We start from the raw sequence: 23,758 nt of genomic DNA on the forward strand, positions 1-23,758 counted from the left end.
AGGACCAAAGGTTCCCATCCCCAGGTCAATCAGTCATAGGAGTGGCCTCGCGTACTCAGGAAACAACTTCCCTGAGTCATAGCACCCCCTGGTGGCTGATCCAGCGAGCTATTAGGCCCAGTGGTCTCCCTTCTTACTCCTTAAGAGCAAACATGCACATTCTTACATACTTCTCTTTTTAATGCCAGAACTTCCTCAACTTCCCTTCATGCAATACCTCTCTCATTCATTCTTCAAACCTGCTCTTTCTTCTCATTCTTTTAACTTTTGTCCCAGTTACCTTCAGTATTCCTCTTTTCTTCTCCACCTTTTAATCTCATCTGCATTCCCTTTCCTTTTTAAACGTGTGAAAACAATCCTGGTCATGGCAGGTATTATTAAAGGTAAAGTTCAGGAAATGAGGACAAAGAAATCCCTATGTTTCAAAATTAAAGAAATCAAGGTCTCTTAAAGTCAGCGAAAGTGGACATCAATTTTAAAATACCTACATCCCATACTATCTTCTAGTTAAGATGCACTTCTCCCAGTACTGGCATTCAAAACATTTTCCATTCTTATGGTACTGCTTGTGTTTTAATTATTAACAGAAGAGTCTTTTTGCTATTAATTTTTTATTGCAAATGGACATGATTTCTACTGTAGGGTGAGTTGTGTATCCTTTTGCAAAGTAACCCAAGGATGTTTACAACTTGTTCTGATAAAGGATTTGCAAATGAGCATTTGACCACAACCTATTTGCCAGTTGGTGGCTTGGCACAGTTTTGATTCCTGCTTGAATTTCCTGAAAAATCATAATAAATTATTTAAGGAATAGCAGTTGTCAACCTTTCTGACAAGTCATAATGAATGGTTAAGTTCTGAAAGGTCAACCAGCTATCTTTTGGTTTCTATCTCCTCTTCAAAACCAAGCTATTTTGAGAATTTACATTCCTCATGCTCTTTTTCTTCCCAATCCTGACACTATTTGTATCCTTTCAGTGGCATTTTTTTTTAACTCGGGAAAACTTAAATAAGTTCCAAGACTGCAGAAGAGCCTTATTATTTGATGATTGTGGGTCTTGTCTGGGAAAAACTCCAAACACAGATTTGCCATTTTAAGCAATTCCTTTGAATTCTCACTCTATTGTCAACAATAGTCCTATATTATTGGTTTATTATTGATTTTTTTCCTTTCCTTTTACATAAGTTAACTAGGCACTCCAATTGCCTCTTCTCTCTTATGTTTTCTTAGTTTATAAGTCCCTGAAGAACTGTATTGCTTCAGCTTTTGGGGGTTCGGAGAACAAACCACACACACACACACACACACACACACACACACACACACTGACCTTGCCATTATCACAAACCCATAATCTTGGCCCTCAGCCTTCATGGTTGTTCCTTCTTTATAATTTTCTTCTTCACCTTAATATAACCAGCTGCCACATTCTGTCAATTTTCCCTTTAAAACATATTTCAGATTCACACGTTTCTCTGCATTTCCACTGGCACCATCCTGCCTCAGGTCATATTTTATGAAAGATTCTGTTCCAGACTCTGAGCCAGCTTTTTTGCTACCCTCCTCATTCCCTCCCCATGTCTGCCTCCACGGCCAGCACACACTCAGTCCATATGGTGACTTTCCCTGCTTATCCTCTGTGAAGGAGGAAAGCACTGCCTCTGCACTAGGCACCTCTCCTTCTCATAGTCCTGCAGGATGAGTGTTACTTTCTTCATTTCACACATGAAGAAAGAGATTCTCCTGGGGGTGAAGTATTTTGTCCCAAATCACCTAACTTGTAAGTGGTCAAGTCACAAGCTCTCAAATCTGAAAAGAGGAGAGTCATCTTTGTTGGAAGAGAAAAATAAAGGCTTTGCATAGCAAAGATTTGATATTTAATCTCTTCAAAGTCAAGAAAGTAGACAGACCTGCAATTATTACCATAACAAGACAATGATTTTCAAGAAATGGGATTTATACACGAGAAGTATAAATCCAAGTGTCTGCTCTCAAAAAGTTGATAATCTACTTGGTTAGAGTATGTGTCTAGAACACGCTGGATAATTAGTACATGCTAAGTAAACCCTGCTCAAGCCAGGACCAAGAAATGGAGGGAAAGTCTTTGCTACACTTATTTTGGCTTGCCACGAATCCCATGATTTAGTCACTGGATGCCTCTTAATAGAAAATGCTCTCTATGACACTTCCTCTTGACCCAGTCCCAAGGAATATCAGAACAATACAATGTTAGGAAAAAAGGCGTTGAGATTACTGGGCTACGTTCCAACTCACAGGCCTATTTATTTTTCCTAACTACAAGATAATTATTGCTGGATGTTATTATGAGATTTTTCCATATGTCCTTTAGTTAGGACAGTGATGACCCAATACAGCCTTTTAATGTACTCTGGTCTTCTGCCAGCTTACCTCATTCTACCACTTTGCCTTTCATTTATATTTTTATGACTACTCAAACTTCCCATTCCATAATCAATACCTCAATTGGCCACTGCTACTGTTGACTACATACCTTGACAAAGACTCCTTGGAAAAGGTCTTTTTTGCTTGCAGCAGGCTCATCTGAAATGAGCTCTTGCTATGTTCATCATTTTGGCAAACAAGGACAAGTTCAAGGAAATTGGAGGCCAAACTTGACAGAGCACTGGGTGCAGCTGCTGGCCCAGCTGTGCAGTGATTCTCAACTGGTCCATTACCTCCAAAACTCAACTATTCAGCACAGCCTTCCCTAGTCCAGCACTCCTGTTGGTCTAATATATTTGGCAACAGCCATTATTTCAGAAATGAATGCTCATGTGTATTTATAGCAAATCGCATGCCTGCTCTATCAACAATTAAAGAGATTAGGATTCAGCAGACATATTCCTCTAACTAGGACAAGATGGAAGACATAATATATAGAATGCTGCAGTCTGGTCAAGGTTTATTCCTTCCTAACAAGACCACCATGCTGCTTTTCATCAGTCACACATCCATTCTCCCTAAGGCCACCCTGCCCCCTACAGAACACTCACTTCCTGTGTCCATCCCATGGAATCTGCAGTCAGGGAATTCTGTTTGCCACTGACACTTCAAGTTTCTCCTTCCTCAGTTCCTCAAACCACACTTAGGCTCAGTGGACTGTTTTAAAGCTTGTTTTGAAGTAACATGTGGATAGTACCATGTGGCCACTAATTTCATTCAGTTACGCCCTTCCCCTGGAGCCTCAGAGTATGTTAATACGCTCATACTTATGTAGTCTTTCCTCTGAACAAAAGCCTGAACTCAGTGTCTGGGCCATAAATTCCATCTTGCTTCACTCTTACCCATGCATTATTTAAGCCATCTTCTCGGGGAGCCGGCATGAGAATTTCCCTTAGAGTAACAATCAGCAGGCGCTTTACGCGCTGTTCTAACAGGAAATGTAGGATATCTGAGAGAGTTCCACCCATTTGCCGTCTTGATAATGAAATATGATAATCTAATTTGGCAAAAATAAACTGTGAAATCAGAGATTTGAGGCAAAAACTTTAAAGATGCAATTCAGACGAGCAATCAATGCTTATTCAGCTTCTGTACCATCTCAGCTTTCTCCCTGTGCAGATGCTTAAGTGATGCTAAATTAAATAATTGACAAATTTTTAAAACTGTTGGAAATTGCCATCTGTACTTAATTTTGGAATATAAAAAGGTCCATAGAAAACACCCTTTATGATTATTTTGTCTAATAACAGATATGAAACAATACAAACATCCCAGTCAGAAAATATACTGTGTTCTGAGCAGTCTGGCTTACATATTCAAACAGTTTTTCAAAACAAAAGACCACAGGAGGAACGAAATGCTGGGTTGCCACTGCATTTTTTTTTAAGTGAATGGCAAAAGAACTGAGTTTTAGTTTAAAATCCACCTCTGTAACCCTCGCCTCCCCACAAAACAAAACAAAACAAAACAAAACTCAAAACTCACCCACAGGCTTCCTATAGACAATAAGGATAACCATCACTTTCTCACATTTCTCTCCTGGATAAACACTGGGCTAAACTGTCCTCTGTGAAGAACTTTATTAGGTTGATATTACATCCATACAAAATAAAGTCTACGACTGTAAATAAACATGCTTGAAGCTTCCATGAAAACACAGAAACAGAAACAAGCTCCCTGCGTGGGAACACACTGGTAAATACGTGGATAAAACAAGCTGAAACTTACACCAGACACTTCTCCCAGGTCCAGCACGGCAGTAGCCCTAAGGGTACATTCTAGTGTTTTTTAATCCATGTTCTGCTCTTCTCACTGATGGGACTACTCAGGCACATGGTCAAGTTGCAATCAGCTTCTCCCTCAGTGATGTATGAGAGCTGGGCTGATTTATCTTGTCTTTCTGCAGCATATTAGCACTAATGTTTCTGCGTATGCATCCTACCTTTCTTTAGCCGTAGCCCCGGCTTTATCATTGGTAATCTAAATTAAAGAGCCAGTGAACAGAGCAGGGTTGCTGTCCCCCACCCCTCCCTGTTTTCCATGAAACAACTGCCAGGCAGTCATTCCCGGACAAGGATTCCACTGTTTATTCTATTGAGCCGCCCCTTCAATATCCCATTGAGACTGGAAGTCAGTCGCAAAAGGATAGGTCCAGGGAGACTCTTAGTTCAAAGGTCTATTTATGATTTATCCTTTAAAATAGTACAAATGACCTCAGGAAATACGAGGGAGAGCTGTCATTTGCCAGTTTTATTCAGCCCAGAATACAGAATTGACACTGTTTACAAAAACAGAGAAACTTGATACCGCACTCATTGCCCACTGTCAGGGCACCTTCTGCTGACTTTTTTCCTGAGAACTCTCCTTCTTTTTCCACCCATGTCTACTTTACATATGAATAATTTAATGTTAATCTTAATGAGGAATCTGAGTGCTATGATTTAGCAAGTTACATACAAGAAGCACAAAATCCTACAAAAATTTGGGGAAATCAAACAAATTACTATTAACCTTATTATAATCTATCAATAAATATTGTCTGAAGCAGGAGCCAAAGACTGAATTTAATTCAGGAGTTGTCACTTCCTTTCTTCAAGACACATTTAGAATTTTTTCAATATCTGCAAATGTTTAGGAAGAAGAAACATGTCAGAGTACATTTTTATCTCTCGAAAATTTTGCTTTCTTAGCAGCATCTCAACGCTTTTAACTCAGATTTCCAATGATTACTGAAATATTAGGTTTTCTCATTTTAAGCAACATAACTTTTTAACAGCTGTTAAGCAACAGAATTTGGTGGATAATAAAGGATAACAAGTCTCATCTTTATTTTTGTGTATTTTTGTTAAGAGAAAACGTGATTGTTTTCATAATTATATTACATTTTTAATTTTGCTTTTTTAAATTAATAAATTATTACATACATTTTCCATAAAAGCACAAAATAGACTTGCCATTTTTAGTAGCTTTTTGATATTCAATTCCCTAATTCCTTGATAATATTTCATTGTAAAAATAGTCTCTTTTCAGAAATGCAAAATACCCACATTCTAGGCTCTTGACTCCCTCTGTCCCAAAAAAAGTCAATCTCAAACTTTCTGCTTCTCAATATTCAAAATTGCAGTTGAGAGAAATAACACTTGCGGGTTCTCTTTGAAGACTACTTGGAGTATCAGTTCTCTAGATTATATCTCTGGGTTAAAATTTAATCATTTATATTAATTTCTACACCATAGAACTGGGTTATACTAAAGTGCTCCATAAACATCCAGAGTAATTATTGTAAAAATTTCAATCTGGACTTGTCACTCGACTGCTTAAAACTCTGCATTGCTTCCCGTAACTCTTAGGATGAAAGCCAAAATCTTTATCATGGCCTTCAAGGACTCAGTTTTATTAAACTCAGAAGATAAGCCCACCTTCCCAGAACTGAGTGGCTGGAATTCAGAATCATCAACCAATCAAGTATTGAACCCCCGCTCTTTATTGACCAGTCAGCTTGAGTGTGGTATCCAAGCACTGGTGTGGGATTCTAAGAGAATTCCAAAATCAAAAACATAGGCCCTTTCCTTTAGTTTGAAAGTAACATACATGAGTAAGATTTCACTACAAATCAGCTTACAAACTATGATGAAATCTACATGAAGCAAGCCAGACTCTAAAAGCAAAGTGAAGATAAAATCAAGGGTTAGAGGGCTAAGATGAAATGAATCATTTCATGAATGTTAACTGAAACTACTTAGGCCAGAGGAGAAAAAGGGAAACAATCACAGGACAGGACAGCTCAAGTTTGATCCTACTGTGTGTGGGTGTTTTCTTTTAGTTTATTCATTTATTTTGAGAGAGACAAAAACAGAGTGAGTGGGGGAGGAGCAGAGAGAGGGAGAGAGAATCCAAGCAGCACAGGGCTTGAACCCACCCAAGAAGCACAGGGCTTGAACCCATGAAACCACAAGATCATGACCTGAGCTGAAACCAAGAGTCAGATGCTTACCTGACTGAGCCGTCCCAAGTTTGGTCCTATTGTTATGCTTCCAAGGTCTATGGTTCGCATCAGCTAAATCTATCTTAAGCTTCCCTTCTTAACAGTCAACTATACCATAATGTGGTTCTGAGTTGTGTCAACAAATACTTTCTATACATTCATTATATTACTGTTGATATTACTTTCCTTCAAAAGTTCTCTTTATTTTAATCACTAAAAGAACCACATGATAAACTTCACCAGTTTCCAAGTAAGGTGGCCCAAGGAGTACATCGCAGGACCCTTAAAATATGAGATTTCTCATAACTAAAGATCTACTTTGCAATTACAAGAACAACATTATCCTTTAATACAACTTATGTGTAAACTTGTACATGAAATAATGTTCACACCCAAAGACATGAGAAGTATCCACTGAGTAATGAGATCTTGAGAATGGTCTAATGCATAAGGACTTAACACCAGAAGGCACCATGGATCCAAGAGTAATTCCTATACTTCCTGCCATTGTCCTGAAAATTCATATCATTAAAGTCTACCCTTGGATGAAATCTTAATACTCTAGAACCAAACTACTTGTGTTCAAATCACAGCCTTGCCACTTACCAAATGTATGACCTTGGGTAATGTACGTAAGCTTAATGCAGTATAATTGTCTTTCAAATTCATCTATAAAGGGGAATACAGTCTGCTTTGGGTCATAAAAATAACTAATATCAGACCATCCTTTTCATAGGTAACAATCATAAACTCTGGATTAAAATATGAAAAAAACAGGGGCATCTGGGTGGCTCAGTTGGCTAAGTAGCAAACTCTTGATTTCAGCTCAGGTCATGGTCTAACAGTTTGCAAGCTTAAGCCCCATGTTGGGCTGTGTGCTGACAGAGCAGAGCCTGCTTGGGATCTCTGTCTCTCCTTCTCTCTCTGTACTTTCTCCTCTCATGCTCTCTCTCTTTCTCCCAAAATAAGTAAGTAAACTTTTAAAAAAATATTTAAAAACATAGCTATCTGAAGGCATCGGAGAGTGACCAAGAGCAGGCAGGAGAGAAAGGGGAGGATAACAGTTGGAAAAATGGCTCTTGGTAAATCACTCATGTTTTATAGCTTCCTATCTAATGGGAGACCTAGTGAGGTCCACATGGTAGCTAGATGTCTGACATCTTGTAGCTGAGAAATCAGAGACAACAGAAGCCATAAAATGTGAGAGGGAACCCCAGAAAGAAGATAACCACAGAGGAGACGCCTCAAACTCAGTATATAAAATCTAAGCAAATCTCTGACTACTCTCAATACTATGTGTGGAGCAGACTTCAAGTAGGCCAGCAAAGATGACAAGTACTAAACAGATTTCTGCTGTTGTCCATTACAGGGTAGACAAACTTGGAATCTGACTTCCATTAAATTAACTGCCTGCTAAAACAGAAAATCAATACTCTTTAAAGGTGTATGACAGAATTTAAAATCTCTATGTCACTCACAATGTCCAACGTATATTCCAAAATTACTAGATAGCAAAGAAACAGAAAAATTCATCCTCAAAAAAAAAGATAATCCACAGAGACACACTGTAAGATTATGCAGATATTGGAATTAGCAAACAAAGATTTTTAAAGCAGTTACTATAACTATGCTAAAGGATATAAAAGGAATTTCAGCAGAGAAGGAGACATTATAAAAAGAACCAATTGGAAATTCTAACACCAAACAAAAAATTTGAAAAGAAAATATACTGGATGACCTAACAACAGATTAGAGAAAAAATAATAAAAAGTCATCAGTGAACTTGAAGATAGAACAATATAAATGATCCAATTTGAGACAGAGAGAAAAGAACTTTAAGAATGAACAAAGCCTCAGGGTCCAGGGGGATATAACAGCATGTCTAACACATGTGTAATTGAAATCCCAGAAGGATGGGTGAAGAGAAAATGGGCAAGAAAAATTTTTGAAAAAATAATAATCCAAATTTACTAAAATTTGTTAAAAACAAAGATATATATTTACAAATTCAAAACTCTCTGCAAACTCCAAATAGGATAAATAAAAACAAAACAGAATATAAACCCATGCCAGGGCACATATTGGAAGTGCTAAAATTCAAAAATAAAGAGAAAATCTTGAAAGCAACCAGGGGGAAAATGGCATATTATATACAGGATAAACTATACTAATTTTTCATCAAACATAATGTAGGCTCAGAGATAAAAGAATGACAGCTTTCTAGTGCCAACAGGAGCAACAACAGTCAAGCTAGAATTCTATATCTGGCAAAAATATTCTAGGACAATGAAGGCTAAATGAAGACATTTTCAGAAAAACAAAACCTCAAAGACAATCTCCAGCAGATCTGCACTACTTGAAATGCTGAAGAAAGTTCTATAGGAGAAAAATAAATTCTACAAAGGCTTATTTGGATCTACAGAAAGAGATAGGAATGAAGACCACTGAAAATGGTAAATGGTAAATATCTGAGTAAGTGTAAAACACACGCACACAAACACACACACACTCCTTTGAAATTCCTTAAAAGACATAAAACAATGTATTTAATTATAACACTACATTGTGGGGCTTATAACATAAGCATGATGACAATAGCACAAAAGACGGAGGAGCCAGTAAAGGAAACTATACTGTTGCAATGGTCCAGTATTTGACATGAAGCAGTACAATATTACCTCTAAGTAGAATGTGAAAAATTAAAATTATATATGGTAATCTCTAGAGAAACCACTAAAAATTAATGCTAAGAGATACAATTAAAAAGCCAACAGAAAAATTAAAATGGAATTTGGGGCAGCCATGAAGGTGCTTGCCTCACTTGGATCTCCCTTCTAGAAGAATATTGCCAGCTGTGAGGAGTGTAGTTAGCTGACAACATCTAATGGCAGCACCTCAGGGATCCACTGTGAGTGAATCAAAACTACATTCTTTGCAGTTAGCCAATGACTGACCATGACAGGGATAGGAGCACTTGGCCGAGTCTGCCCAGTGCAATAGTCATCTATCAGCAATTTTTGCTCAAAATCCTCCATCAGGCTGGCAAAGATCACAGTGCAGTTTGAGGCTCTTTCTTTTTTTTTTTTTAGTTTTTTAAATGTGTTTATTTTTGATACAGAGAGAGACAGAGCATGAGAGGGAGAGGGGCAGAGAGAGAAGGAAACACAGAACCGGAAGCAGGCTCCAGGCTCTGAGCTAGCTGTCAGCACAGAGTCTGATGCGGGGCTCGAACCCACGAACGTGAGATCTGACCTGAGCCGAAGTCGGAGGCTTAACCAACTGAGCCACCCAGGCGCCCCGGGGCTCTTTCTACCTTATCCTCCATTGTTGCTCCCTCCTTTCACAGATGTCAGACACCTGCCCTTTCTCCTCTTTATCTTTTGATAGCATTGCACCCTATAAATCTCTTGCACTTATAACTTCATCTTGGCATATTTCCTGAAAAACCAAACTAATGCAGAATTCTAAAAGATATTCAGTTAATCCAAAATAAGACAGGAAAGTAAGAAAGAAACAAAAAAAATAGATGGGACAAAAAGAATACAAATAGCAAACTGGCAAGTCTAAATCCAATCATATAAATAATTATATTAAATGTAAACAGACTAAACATTCCAATTAAAAATGGAAATTGCTAGAATGTGTAAGAAAATTAAAACTCATATATATATGTTCTCCATAAGCTTTAAATACATGGAACAACAGATAATCTGAAAAGAAAAGCATGGAAAAGAGAAAGCATAAGAAAGCTGGAGTGACTATATTAATATCATATAAACTAGATTTCAAGGTGAAGAGTGTTTCCAGACATAAAGAAAGACACTCCATAATGATAATAAAAAGGTATCTGAAAAAAAATAAATGTATATGTGCCTAAAAATAGAACATTTTGAAACAAAATTGACAGAATTTGTGAATAAATAGACAAATCCAAAATCTAAGTTGGAGATTTTCTTGGTAATTAATAGAATAATAAGACAAAAACAAACAAACCAGTGAGAACATGGAAGACTTGAATATCACTATCAACTACACCAATTTAATTGGCCTTTACAGAACACTGCACCCAACAACTGCAGAATACACATTTTTTCTAAGTGTACATGGTACATTCACCAAGATAGACATTTTGGTATGCTATAAACAATTCTCAGTAAATTTCATATGAATGAAATTATACTAAATATGTTTTCTGACTATAACTCAAATAAACTAAAAATAGTAACAAGAAGATATCTAGAAAATCCCAAATATTTAGAAATTGATAACACACTTCAAAGAAGAAATCAGGGGTGCCTGGGTGGCTCAGTCGGTTAGGCATCCAACTTCAGCTCAGGTCATGATCTCATGGTTCGTGGATTCGAGTGCCATGTCTGAGCTGTACTGACAGCTCAGAGCCTGTAACCTATTTCTGATTCTGTGTTTCCCTCTATCTGCCCCTCCCCTGCTCACGCTCTCTCTCTGTGTCTCTCAAAAATTTAAAAAAAAAAAAAAATTAAGCAATTTTTTGAAAAAGAAAATAAAGAAGAAATCACAGAGAAGATATTTTGAAGTCAATAGTAATGAAAATGCAATATATCAAAATTTGTGTCTCATGGTTAAGTAATTAGAGGGAGATTTATAGCTGTAAATGTTTATAGTAGAAAAGGATAAAGGGTGGCTCAGTCAGTTAAGCATCCAACTCTTGATTTCAGCTCAGGTCATGATCTCATGATGGTGAGACCAGCCTCATGTCTGGCTCCACGTCAGGCTCCATGCTGGGCATAAATCCTGATTAACATTCTCTTTCTCCCTCTCCCTCTGCCCCTCTCTCCTCTCTCTCTCTCTCTCCCTCTTTTTTTCTCTCTCTGTCTCTCTCTCTCAAAACACACACACACACATGCACACACACACACACACACACACACACACACACAGAAAAAAGAAAAAGAAAAGGATGAAGGTATAAAAGCAGTGACCCAAGGTTCCATATGAGAAGCTAGAATAAAAAGCAAATCCAAAGGAAATAGAAAAAAGAAAATTGTTTTTTAAAAGAGCATAAATCAATGAAATAAAAAACAGAAAATCAGTAGAGAAAAAAAAGAAAACCAAAAGTTGGTTCATTGCCAGATCACCAAATTTGACAAATTCTTAGCTAGATTGATCAAGTGAAACTAAAAGGAGGGAATAAAACCATGAGTATCAGGAATGAAAAAGATGTCTTTACAGACCCAACTATACTGAGGAATAGTAAGTATAGTAAACAACTTTGTGTCAGTGATCTTGGAAACTTAGATAAAACAAACAAATTAAAAAAGAGAATTTACCAAAAGCAACACAAGATGAAATTAAAAGTAAAAAAAAAAGAAATTAAAAGTCTTAATAGCTCAATCCTTATTAAAGTAATTGAATACACAAACAACATCCTTCCCATAAAGAAAACTCCAGCACAAATGGTTTCATATTCAAGGAAAAGAGAATGTTAATCTTACACAAACCTTTCTGAGGAAACTGAGCAGGATGGAACCCTCCCCAACTCACCGTATGAGGCCAGCATAATCCTGATACCAAATCTGACAAAAATACTATAAGAAAAGTATGGCTTTACAAATACAGACATAAAACTTCTGAGCAAATATTAGGAAATAAAATCGAGTAATATATAGAAATAATCACCCTGTTTTACATCATGACCAAGTAGGGTTTACCTCAGAAATGTAACACAGTTTTAACATTTAGAAATCAATTATTATAACTGAGAGTATTACCAGAATAAAAAAGAAAAACCATATAGAATGTTAATATACTCAGGAAAGAGTCTGACAAAATTCACTAACAATTCATGACCCAAACTCTCAGCAAACTAATAACAAAAGGGGGATTTCCTCAATCTGCAGTTACATTATTTAGTGGTGACATACTGAATGCTTTTCCCCAAGATTGATAATAAGGAAAGGATGTCCCCTCTCACCAATTCTATTCACCCTGTGCTGGAGGGCCTCAGCAGTACAAGGCAGGGAAGATATTTAAATCTGTAATGTGTTTAGAACTGTGCCTGACACACAGTAAGCACCATATAAGCATTAAGCAAAATTTAAAACTACATGTATCTAAATGTAAAATCTGGAAGGGTTACATATTAGCTTACTGACAATGAGTATTTATTCATCAGAATAGCTAATAGAGAGCTACTTCAAGGAATAAAGTTATCCTCCTTCTGGGGCCCAGATTACAAAAAGGTTCAGGGCAAGGAACACCAGAAGGGCTAATCCTCACTAACATTCCAAAAACCAAAAGATGAAGTATGTCATAGTTTGACACTGTCTCTAGTGTTACTGCTTTTGTATGATTTATTATGTCTACAGAGTTAGACAAACAAGCCCAGTTGTTTTTAATGAATACATATCTTGCTGAGATCTCTAAGTACTCTCACAGCTGAATATCTATGAAAGACATTTAAGAAAAAAAAAGTTGTTGGCATGACTGTATTTACAGTATAATTCAATTTTTAAGGCAAAAAGATATTCATCTATGATAATTGCATTGATAAGTGCATAGGAAAATGTCTGAAATATCCAAATAAAAGTGTTAGTAGCAGATAGCTCTAGATAATGGGAGTAGAAAGGACTTTCATTTTTGGGGTGCCTGGGTGGCTCAGTCAGCAAAGTGTCCAACTTTTTATATCAGCTCAGGCTGATCTCATGGTTTATGAGATAGAGCCCTGCATTGGGCTCTGTTCACAGCATGGAACAGCTTAGGATTCTCTCTCTCCCCCGCCCTCTCTCTGCCCCGCCCCACTTGCTCTCTCTCTCAAAATAAACATTAAAAAATATTTTTAATTAAAAAAGGGGCTTTCATTTTTCTACTTAATATCTTTTGCATATAGTTTGAATTTTTTTTAATTTTAATGTTTATTTATTTTTGAAGGAGAGAGACAGAGCATGAATGGGGAAGGAAAGAGAGAGGGAGACACAGAATCTGAAGCAGGCTCCAGGCTGTGAGCTGTCAGCACAGAGCTTGACACGGGGCTCAAACCCATGAGTTGGGAGACCATGACCTGAGCCAGTTGGACCCTCAGCAGACTGAGTCACCCAGGTCCCCCTATAGCTTGAATTTCTCATAATACTTATTGATATTTTTGTAATTTAAAAAGTAAAATAAAATCCCGTACTAGTGCAAAAACTATATCAAAATTTGTCAGTCACAATGTTGAGAGTCCTTTTATTCTCCAAGTGAAACAAGAGATAAGGAATTCTTCTTTTGTGTTCTTTAAACAAAGGTAGAGTTTTATTTTACACATCTAGAGCATATTCCAGATATTTGCATCTCTAAGATCCTTCCCAGTGCCCCCACCTCCCTCTACCCCTAATGGAGAGTGGGGAGAGTTACAAACCCAGGTCAGGTCAAAGATTCAGCATATGGCCACAGGAGGCTCATCAGAACGGAGAGGGTGATGAGGCAGTGAGCTTGAGGTACCTGTGAGCCGACCTGCTCTTCTCTAATTCATACCCTCTCACTGTACCTTAACTCCAGGACTGGCTTCCCCGACTTCCACCCCTGGCTGTGTGGAGACCATGGGGAGGAATATGCATCAGAGACAATCTATTACCACTGGAAGCACATACTTTAATTAAAATGACCTCTTAAAATGTCTAATTCATCTACAAACAACCACTTTCCAGGTAAGGAAATGAGTCCATGGAAGTAACTTGGTCACGGGGTTACTACATCACCACAGCAGGATTCTTGAGTGTCAGGATAGCATCCTTTCTACTACAACAGAGAGAAGGTCTAAAAGTGCATGCCCTATTAATGCTGGACCAGGGGCTGTGCCTTCATGAACAAAGAGAGAATAGAAGGATCCAGGCTCAACCAGGCTCAGAAGGGAGCAATCTTCCTGCCTTTATCATAGACCTTTAAATTGGAGTGCAAACATCAAAAACTGGCTCTGGTATTCATTTACTTTCATTACTAGTGTTCCATAAGATGCATATACGCTTTCTCTACAAATAATCCATTAGTATAAAAGAGAGAATGTTTCCTATTTGAGATAAGCCTTGGGGCCACATCATTCAGAGATGCTTTTAGTATATAACTAACACTAATGAAGGGCTCTTGTTAGAATGTTTTCCACATTTTCGTTATAGGCAATAGGAAACCTGGAGACACTTAATGCAATGTGTTCTATTATGCTCTATCAAATTGTGTTTTTTTTTATAGTGGGAACTATGAATCAGTTTCTAAAGTTTAGGAGGCTTGGGATTGACTTAAAATCAATAAATCAGAAACAGATTCAATCAAGTAATCCTGCAAACTTATCCAGAACTATGAAAAACTCCCTCATTCCTCCATCCTAAAAAAAGAAAAGCTCCCAAAGAATAATCGAAAAAGCACTCCCAAAGATTATAAGCTAAAACTCATACTTAAAATAATTGATAAGCAAATAAGAAATCATTCTTGCTTATTTATCATTTTAAGTTCTCTAAACTCCTCTCCTATAGGTGATTATTTATTGACACCAGTAAATGATTATAATACCTTCAGAATAAAATTGTTACTTTTGTGCAACATCACATTTTTCCACTAATAACAGAAAGTCTTTCAACAAATTACTGTAAGTTCTTCAAAGGCATTAGAAATGTCATCTAGACCCACAAGTCTGCACGGACGTAGCTTGGGGTTAAGAAGAAGCATGCCTGCATTCATTATAGGAGACTAGAGGAGGTTGCGGAAGTGGCAGTCCCCGCTAGACTTGAATGCTGTTCAATTCATCATATTGCCACCCCTCCCAGATACTTCATCACTAATGATTTTCCAATACTGAAGCTTTTTAAAACTTTGATCTTTTGTGAAAACTCAGGAGGATGATGCACACCTTCCAGCTGAACAAACAGACTAAAGCAGAAAGACCATCGCTTTAGCATTTGCCACAGAAAGGAATCATCTGCCCTGACTTCACCTCACTGTTTCATTAAAGTGGTGTCTTTCAAAATATGCAAATGACAGTAATAATTTGAACAAACAAATGAATTAGGTGAGCTTCTATAGGCAATTTACCCAAGGTAATTAAGAATGCTAAATAAACAAATTATTTTAAATGGCAAGAAAGCTTTAATTAAACTTGATTTCTATACTTAAAATGAAATTACTAACTCAACAGAAAGGATCTAGTGTAAATTAAAAGCAAAGTGCCAAGAAAGAAAAAAAAAAAAAAAAACCAAGAATGCACACTCTGACTTTTGATTCACAAGATTAGTACCAGGTGTCACTGCATTTTTGTTGGAGTTAGCTCAGAGAGAAGCATCTCTATATATGAATTCAGGATTGATAAAATGTATTGGAGGTGCCTCAAAATGAGCACACTTTAAATGGTAAAGATGCAAAGCAAAAACAGAATCAACCCAAGGTAATTTCTCTCCAACTAGCATCTCAGTCCTTCTCTGCCAATAAGAAACGGAGGGCAGCAGGCTCTGGCTCATCCAGGGATGAAGAGACGCTGGATGAAGAAGGCTGGACAGACATGATAACCCACAGTAGACCCTCCACAGGAGTATGCTGTCTACCATCCATGAAGTACATTTGTATGATGGGCCAAACCAATGGGCCCCAAACAGTGACCACAGAAATAAAGGGAAATCTCCAGAATTATCCTGAGATGGACAAGGCTAAAGTATAGTCTCATTAAAGTCAATAACACATATGTATTTAGTCCTACAAAATAACATAATCTTAAAAATAATTATTGCCTATTTTTAAAGCTTCAAGTAACTGTAAGTAATCTCTGAGACTAGATATGCCCATGTCTCTTCCCCTTTTAATGTTCTGTCCCAGTAATTTTAGTGGGTCTCTGATTACAGCCCAGCCACCAGAACTGGCAAGCGGTAAAGCCCTCACAGAACCACCTGTTTTCTTCTCCACATGAAGCACCTCGCCTGGGTTAGCCTCCTGGATCTTCCCTCTTCCACCTTCTGCCCAGTGTCCCACAGGAATACACAGTGTGTGTCCTGTCCCCTTCACTCCTGGCTTTCTGGTCAGGCAGGATATGACCCAGGACAGGAGTCAAGGAGGAAGCTAAGAGCATCATGAGCCAGGTGGTGGCAGAATGGAGCAGGGAGGGGCCTGGAGAAGCCATGGTAAGTCACTACCTCTGGAATCTGGCCTGGGTCACCCTGCCGTGCAAGACCATTTTCATACTGTTTCCCTAAATAGTCCATCTGGAGAATGAACCTTGGGATACTATTAAAATACCAATGACAGTGATAAGAAGTTGATGTCAAGCCTCTGTTCCAAGGAGCAGAGAGAACATCAGATTATTCTACTTCCTCTTAAGTACTTGCGCCTTCACTCTAGAGAGGGAATCATACAACCGCTGACTCTAAAAGAGAGGGAACAAGTATGTCTAGAAGTCAAGATCTGAAGAGGTCAGTGTGCCCCTAATTCTTCTATTTGTTCGTTCATTCCTTTATTCATTCATCAGTGGAAGTCATTTATTCATCATTCATTTATATATTCAAGTCATAATATGAGGCTATTCTAACCCCAAGTTTTATCACATTCCAGAGGTAGAAGAGATATCAAACAGAATGTGCTGGAAACTCAGGATAGAATGGGAACATGTCAGAGGAGCATCGAGTATTTCAAGAGTAAGAAGATCAGAGAAGCAAACAGAGAGAAAGCTGCCTGTGACTGAGTATCAGTCCGCATAGAATGTGCCTACTCCTTCCACCCACCAGAAGGGGAGCTGTGCATGGTGTGAAGAATCTTGGCATTACAGAAGAAATTCCAAGAGTGCTGGAATATATCCCTTGTGTCTAACAGAGTATGGCACCCATGAGGGCTCAACAAATATTTGCTAAATAAATGAATGACCTAAGAATGTGGATCTGTCCCTGGGACTCCTGTTGGACAGAACCTTAGTGAGTGAGCATATTAGAGGACATCCAACAACATAACCCTCTAGAAGCTACAGACAAGAAACTTCCTCTAAAATGTTTGTGCAGCGTAGAGGAATTACACAAAGACAGTGTGCTGGGTCCATAAAATGTTTGCAAGTGAGTGCATAGGTAAAATGCAGTACATCCAATCAATGGAATACTGCAATGAAAAATAGAACTACTGACATATATATGCGGTGGACGAATTTCGGAACCATTATAGTCTGTGAAAGGAGACAGAAATGGAGATCACATATCGCATGATTACACTGATATGAAATGTCCAGAAAAGGCAAATTTATAGAGACAGAAAGTAGATCAGTGCTTGCCCGGGGCAGGGCTGGGATGGGTTTAACTATAAACAGCATGAGGGACATAAGCAGGAGGATGAAATTGTTCTAAAACTGAACTGTGGTGATGGCTGCACCACCTTGTAAAGATTCCCATTGAATTATACACTTGAAATGGGTAAACTTTATGGTATACAAATGCACCTCACTAAAGTTGTCTTAAAAGTTTTGCGAAGGAAGCCATAAATTATAGGTTTGCCATCACACTGTTACGAGGGGGCTGCTATGTTGTTGAAAAACACAAAGACAGGAGCCCAGGTTTGAAAAGACCTCCATCTCCTAATTCCCAACCTCAGGGCCCTTCCTAAGAAGCCTGCTTAGTGGTTGCCAGGGCTGGAAGGAGGGGGAAATGGGGAGTGACTGCTAAATGGGTACGTGGTTTCCTTATGAAGTAACGAAAAAGTTCTGGAATGAGACAGTGGTAATGCTTGAAAAACATTTTGAATATACTTAATGTCACTAAATTGTACATTTACAATGGCAAAAATGTTAAGTTTTATGTTTATGCATTTTACCAAAAGTTGTGGCCGTGTCTGAGGAATATTTTCACATTTCCCTCTCATCTGCCAAATCCATTCCCTGATGGCCACAGAGGGGCCAGCTGCTGTCCCTAGCCATCTCATGGCAGGATGTCTTAGTCCAGGTGACAACACAGCTCTCAGAAATTTGTGTACTGTACTCTATCACCTTTCCTCTGATTGGCAAACATCAGATACTAAATTTTTTTAAATCTGGGCGTGGTTTGCATTTTAATCCTGCCCACTTGAAACCTGTAGGCATCATTCAAAACAACACATTCAGGGATGTTCCCTGAGCTGCCAAGCCATTCATTAAGTGTTGCCGTCATGGCTTCCTCCTCCCCGAAAGTGTAGGAGGCAATGACTTCTTCTGTCACAGATTTAGCTATGGCATATTAGGAAACACTTGCTGTTTGTCAGAACAGCAAGATCCATAAAGCTCTAAGGTTCACTGTTCCCACATAATCCCAAACCACTCCAGCCTGGCCTGGAATCAGCTCCACGTGATCCTTATTGCAAATGTCTTACGTTGCTATCATCTACAAAGATTCCTAGAGTACCTTTTCGCCAATAGCATTTGCACTAGTATTCCTATCAGACAATCTGTTAAGGCTGGTTAAATGCTTTTGCTTCTTCCCAATAATAAGACAAGTTGCTTATGAATTAAGTAAATCTCCCAAGGATACCAGTTTATTTAGGCCTAGAACCAGAGTCTAAATATGTTTAGTATTCATATATTTGATTGGTGTTGTACATGGAAAGTAAGGATTACTTGCTATAAAATAATTTCTACTTCAAGGATGACATTAAACTGATACTTTCATTTTGAGGTTGGTTAAAATATGCCTACTACTGAATGGAGTAGGGAAAAAAAAAAAACACCCTCAGGTTTCCATTTGTGAAATAAAATTCAGAGAGCTAGTACTAAATGCAAATGTCTATAACAACTCCTTAGAAGAATTACTTCTTTGCTGCCAGCCAAAACTCACAGGGACACACTGTGGCTGAATTTTTTAATTGTGTTTTTTAGATGCTGGATAATTTTCTGACCATTAAAGACAATCATAGCCAAGCCTAACAATAAAAGTAATTGAATCTCATGCTTGAGAGCATACAGCTGATTCACCGTGGGGTGTAGGAGAGGAAGGAGGCAAACGAGAGGTGAGAAGTCCAGAAGTAATTTTCACCCCATGAAAAGCAGAAACTGCCTTCACAGTAGAAAAGCCCAAGATAGAAGTGTGTCCTTATTCCCCAGGCCCATTCTCCCAGGTGGCACCTGAAAACTATCAGCAGGCATTAGGGATTGAACCTCAGCCTCTGCCCCAGGTCTCTTAAGCCCAGTGTAGGTCATCAAGATGAGATTTCCAAGAGAGGACAGGGTGAGGCCACAGCCATTCTGCCCTTGGGAAGCTATGTCTGCTCCAAGTCTCCCTGGGTGCTGGGCAAGACAGAGCACACAGACTTACTTGGCAGTGTATGCTAACCAAGCATAAAATACAGCCTAACTTGTATGTACAAGAGTTTTTGCCTCATATATATATATACATATATGTATATATATATATAAATTGCATTCAAACTCAAAGATTAATCTTTTTTTTAATACTTTTAAATTTTATTTATTGAGATGGAGAGATCTTATATATTTTTTTAAGTTTATTTATTTATTTTTGAGACAGAGAGAAAGTACAACCAAGGGAGGGGCAGAGAGGGAGGGAGAGAGAGAATCCCAAGCAGACTCCACACTCATAGTGCAAAGCCCAACATGGGGCTCAAACTCACAAACCATGATATCATGACCTGAGCTGAAACCAAGAATCAGATAATTAACCAACTGAGCCTTCTAGGCACCTCAAGCTTCTTCTATATGTAAGGCAAATAACACAAATACTACATGAACCCTGTCTTAAGAGCTTTAACAATTTCATGGTAAAAATACTAGCAGCTGTTTGGATATAAGCTAGCCAACCACCTGGTGTCAGAGCAAAATCTATTTCTGTGAATATTAAATGCACACAGATTTTAAGACTCAGTTGGTGGTCACAGAGAAGCCTTTCACAGATTGGCTTTTACAGAGAAGAGATTCTAGTATAGGACACTTAGGTAATTACTTAATTTTCTCTTCTATAAATGGGGATTCAAACCCACAATCTCAAAATCAAACACAAAGTCAAAATCAAAATGGCTGCAATGAAATATATGAATATTCACAAATGGGACAAAGATTATAAATAACCTCATGTCCTTAAGACTAGAGTCTATATTTCTACTTAAATCTTAAGAATGACATTATCCCTTATTCTTTTCCTTTACTCTTCTGATCCAATTACTTTGGATCCTGTATTCCCAAGCAACATCTCTTATACCCATCCCCTTTTTCTGGCATATAGTCACCCAAACCATGGCCTATCATGGCATATCTAGACTACTGTGATAAATGCCCAGCTACTGTGCCACTTTCAACCTCCCCCTCATACTATCGAGCTTTCTACAGCCAGATTGTTTTTGTTAATTATCATTGTGATTACAGTGAAAACTCCAAAGACTTGCCAATATCAGCAGATCCAAGTCCAGATTCTTTGGCTTAAATTCCTACCCATTTTCCCAGGCTCCTATCCACAAATTCTCCAACTGATTCCTCCAGGACCTTTAACTTTACCTCCTCTATAACCTCACTGTGGTAACTCCATGGCCTGTGTGGCAGACTGTTTTCCAGAGAAGTCATAACACTATCTCCCATCCCTATGCTCTTCCTACAATGTGATTTTTATGTGTTAAAGGTTGGACCTCACTTTAGTGTGAACACTCCTGTAATTATGACCAAAGTAAAGTGGCAATGGATGACTAACAGATTTAAGAAGCTTCTGCCTATTTCTCTTGGGACACCTGTTCTTGTTACCCAGACTCCTTGCTGGGAGGAAGCTAGGCAGCCACGTGCAAAGGTGACATGTAGTGTTCTGGTCACTAGCTTGAGCTGGTCCCAGCTGACAACCAGCATCAGCCGACAGACATGCCAACAGGGAGCCTTCAGCGGATTCCAGCCCCTAGCTATCCTCTGAGTTGCCCCCAAATGACCCAAAATGGAACAGAGATAAGCTGTTCTTTCTCACCCCTACCCCCTGCCATGCCCTATCCAAACTGCAGATTTGTGAGCAGAATAAAAGAGTGTGGTTGTCTTAAGTGGCTAACTTATGTAGCAATAGATAACTAGAATAAACTAAAATACCCTCCCCTTCTTTTTGACCTTCTCAAATCCCACCTACCTTCCAAAGCCCAGTATGGTCCCTTCCTTCATGTTGTTAACCTCATCTGAAAGTGATTTTTGTGTCTGTCTCTCTTGCTTAAAGCTTGACTAGCACTCAATAAAAACCTAAGACCATGAGAAAAAAGACCCTGCCTGTATCTTCTGGGGAACTGGTTCCCATCATCTCTCAGAATGTCTTACAAACAGCAGATGGTCTATACATAGTTGCTGCATAAGTAATTTTCTAGCCTCTGGAGTAAAATGCACACAAGAGGCACTTAATGAATGATACACACTATGGCAGGTGATTAATATAAAAAATGATAGAAAGAGAGGGACAATACAAAATTTTAAATGGATGATTAGGTAGTTACAGAAAATACAAAATTTCAAGTCATTGAACTGTCTTTATATTGAGTAAAGTAGATGCTTTTTATATTAATAGTTTATGTTCAGAAGTGTGTGTGTGTGTGTGTGTGTGTGTGTGTGTGTGTGTGTGTTCAGCCAACATGTAGATTTGGATGTCCACTTTGGGAATTGTGCCCTTGTTAATAATTAAATTCTAAATGGGCATTTTGAGAAGTGGTAGTAACTATCTACATTGTATGGTCTTGTAATTACTCAAGTGTAATTAGAGTATAGGAAGGCTTAGAAATGGGCAGAATGTTTCCTGTCAAGTACCGTCTATACCAGGACTTCTTGAAATGGGGATCATGAACCCTAGATGGTTGTCATTGGATTCATGAAGTTCATATGTGAAATTATATACTGTTTTATATGTATACATATTTTGAAGGAGAGGGTCTATGACTCTCATCAGATTCTCAAAATAGTTTTGGAAACACAGTTCATCCAATTATCACGTGTTCTTGTAACTGCTATTCAGAGATTTCTGCTAAATGGGCAGGCCTGGGCCAACAATGGGGAAATATCAAGGCTGGTCTGGCTCTGCCAACTGCCTTGCATGATGGCCTAGGGAAAATCCTTAAAAACTCTCTGAGCTGCTTGTGGACCTCTCTACTATAAAAACAGGGGGATGCACTAGAGCTTCCCAGACATCTCAAGATGGTTTCTCTGAGAAACACCCTAAAGAGGAAGGAAAGGGCTACTTCACGTGGTGTTTTTCCATTGGATTTTCTTTGTCATATTAATTTTGGTTAAAATCAACATCTAAGTGTTTATAATTATTTATTTAGTAATTACTAATTGAATGCTCACCATTTGACAGTCACTGGCTATGGACTTTCCACTCAATCCTTTAAGACTTGACCATTACTGAGTAATCCACCCCAACACTGCACATAATGCTAGGAAGTAAAGTGGACAGTAAAAGTATCAAAAATGAAGAGAAACACAGAGGACCAAAGAACAAATGATTCATCATTAAGTGGGTGGAATAACTATTGTGTAAGAGATCAAGTAGAAACATGAGTACCAGGTTGATTTGGTTGATTTGTCCTGGTTGGTGGATGTCTATTTGCCCCTTTGGCTTCCAGAATTGCATGCTCAGTTAAGAGAAGAGCTTTGCTCCCTAGAGTAAAAGCTTTCTTTAAAGATATGTAAATAGCTACACTCCTGCTCAGATTCTTGTACGAGCTTTCATAGGAATAAAATCATAAACAAGCAAAAAAACAAGTAAACACTAATGCTTAATGGAAAGGAAGACACACACTAAGTAATTTAGACCCATGGATAATCTGACCTTAAGTCTCTTCATGCTCAAAGGTTTCAACGGAAGAAGTAAGATTTTACACAAGCTTTGAATTACCCATGAAACACAAGACAAAGTACCAGAAAGAAAACAGGTATTTAGCACTTAAGAGAATAGAAAGTGTGACATCTATCATTTCATCATTCTGTGGACCATTAATTTCCCCCCTAATGTTAGTACTTTAAATTCTTATATTAATACTCAATCTTTCAGATGTATGTGACTTTTCCTTGAATTAGCCAGTCATCTCATTGGGCCCAAGGTACATATATATTTGGATATTATTTGAATGATGATGTGCCCCTGCTAAATATTCAATAAATATTCTATGAATGAATAAATGGAAGTATCTCCTTAAAGCTTAAGATGGTAGAAAATACTGGCTTTATAAGGAAACTGAATAATTTCTTCTAATGTACCATTATTAGTTTTATAATATATTTCTTTCATGAAAAGTAAAAGTATAAATGGAGATCCCCAATTTATTACTGCTAATTTGGAGTTGGGGATATGGAGATCTATATAACAAGGGGGCTGTTCTCCGGTATATGGGGACTCGGGGAAGGGTTAGAA

At 38.1% G+C, this 23,758-nt stretch overlaps 1 protein-coding gene across 3 annotated transcripts in view; it reads right to left on the bottom strand.

Moving 5' to 3' along the window:
* RAPGEF4 (Rap guanine nucleotide exchange factor 4) overlaps positions 1 to 23,758 on the bottom strand; it is a 282,413-nt gene that overhangs the window by 170,230 nt on the left and 88,425 nt on the right. Inside the window, exon 1 of one of the 3 annotated variants that reach the window (XM_029934375.1) lies at positions 4,193 to 4,302. The exons of the other annotated variants lie outside the window; for them this stretch is intronic. The gene's annotated coding sequence lies outside the window, so the exon portion shown is untranslated. Of the gene's footprint in view, positions 1 to 4,192; positions 4,303 to 23,758 lie in introns of those variants that run through there. 3 annotated transcript variants of the gene reach the window in all.

Source organism: Suricata suricatta, chromosome 3, assembly GCF_006229205.1.
Source record: "Suricata suricatta isolate VVHF042 chromosome 3, meerkat_22Aug2017_6uvM2_HiC, whole genome shotgun sequence".
NCBI lineage: Eukaryota > Metazoa > Chordata > Mammalia > Carnivora > Herpestidae > Suricata > Suricata suricatta.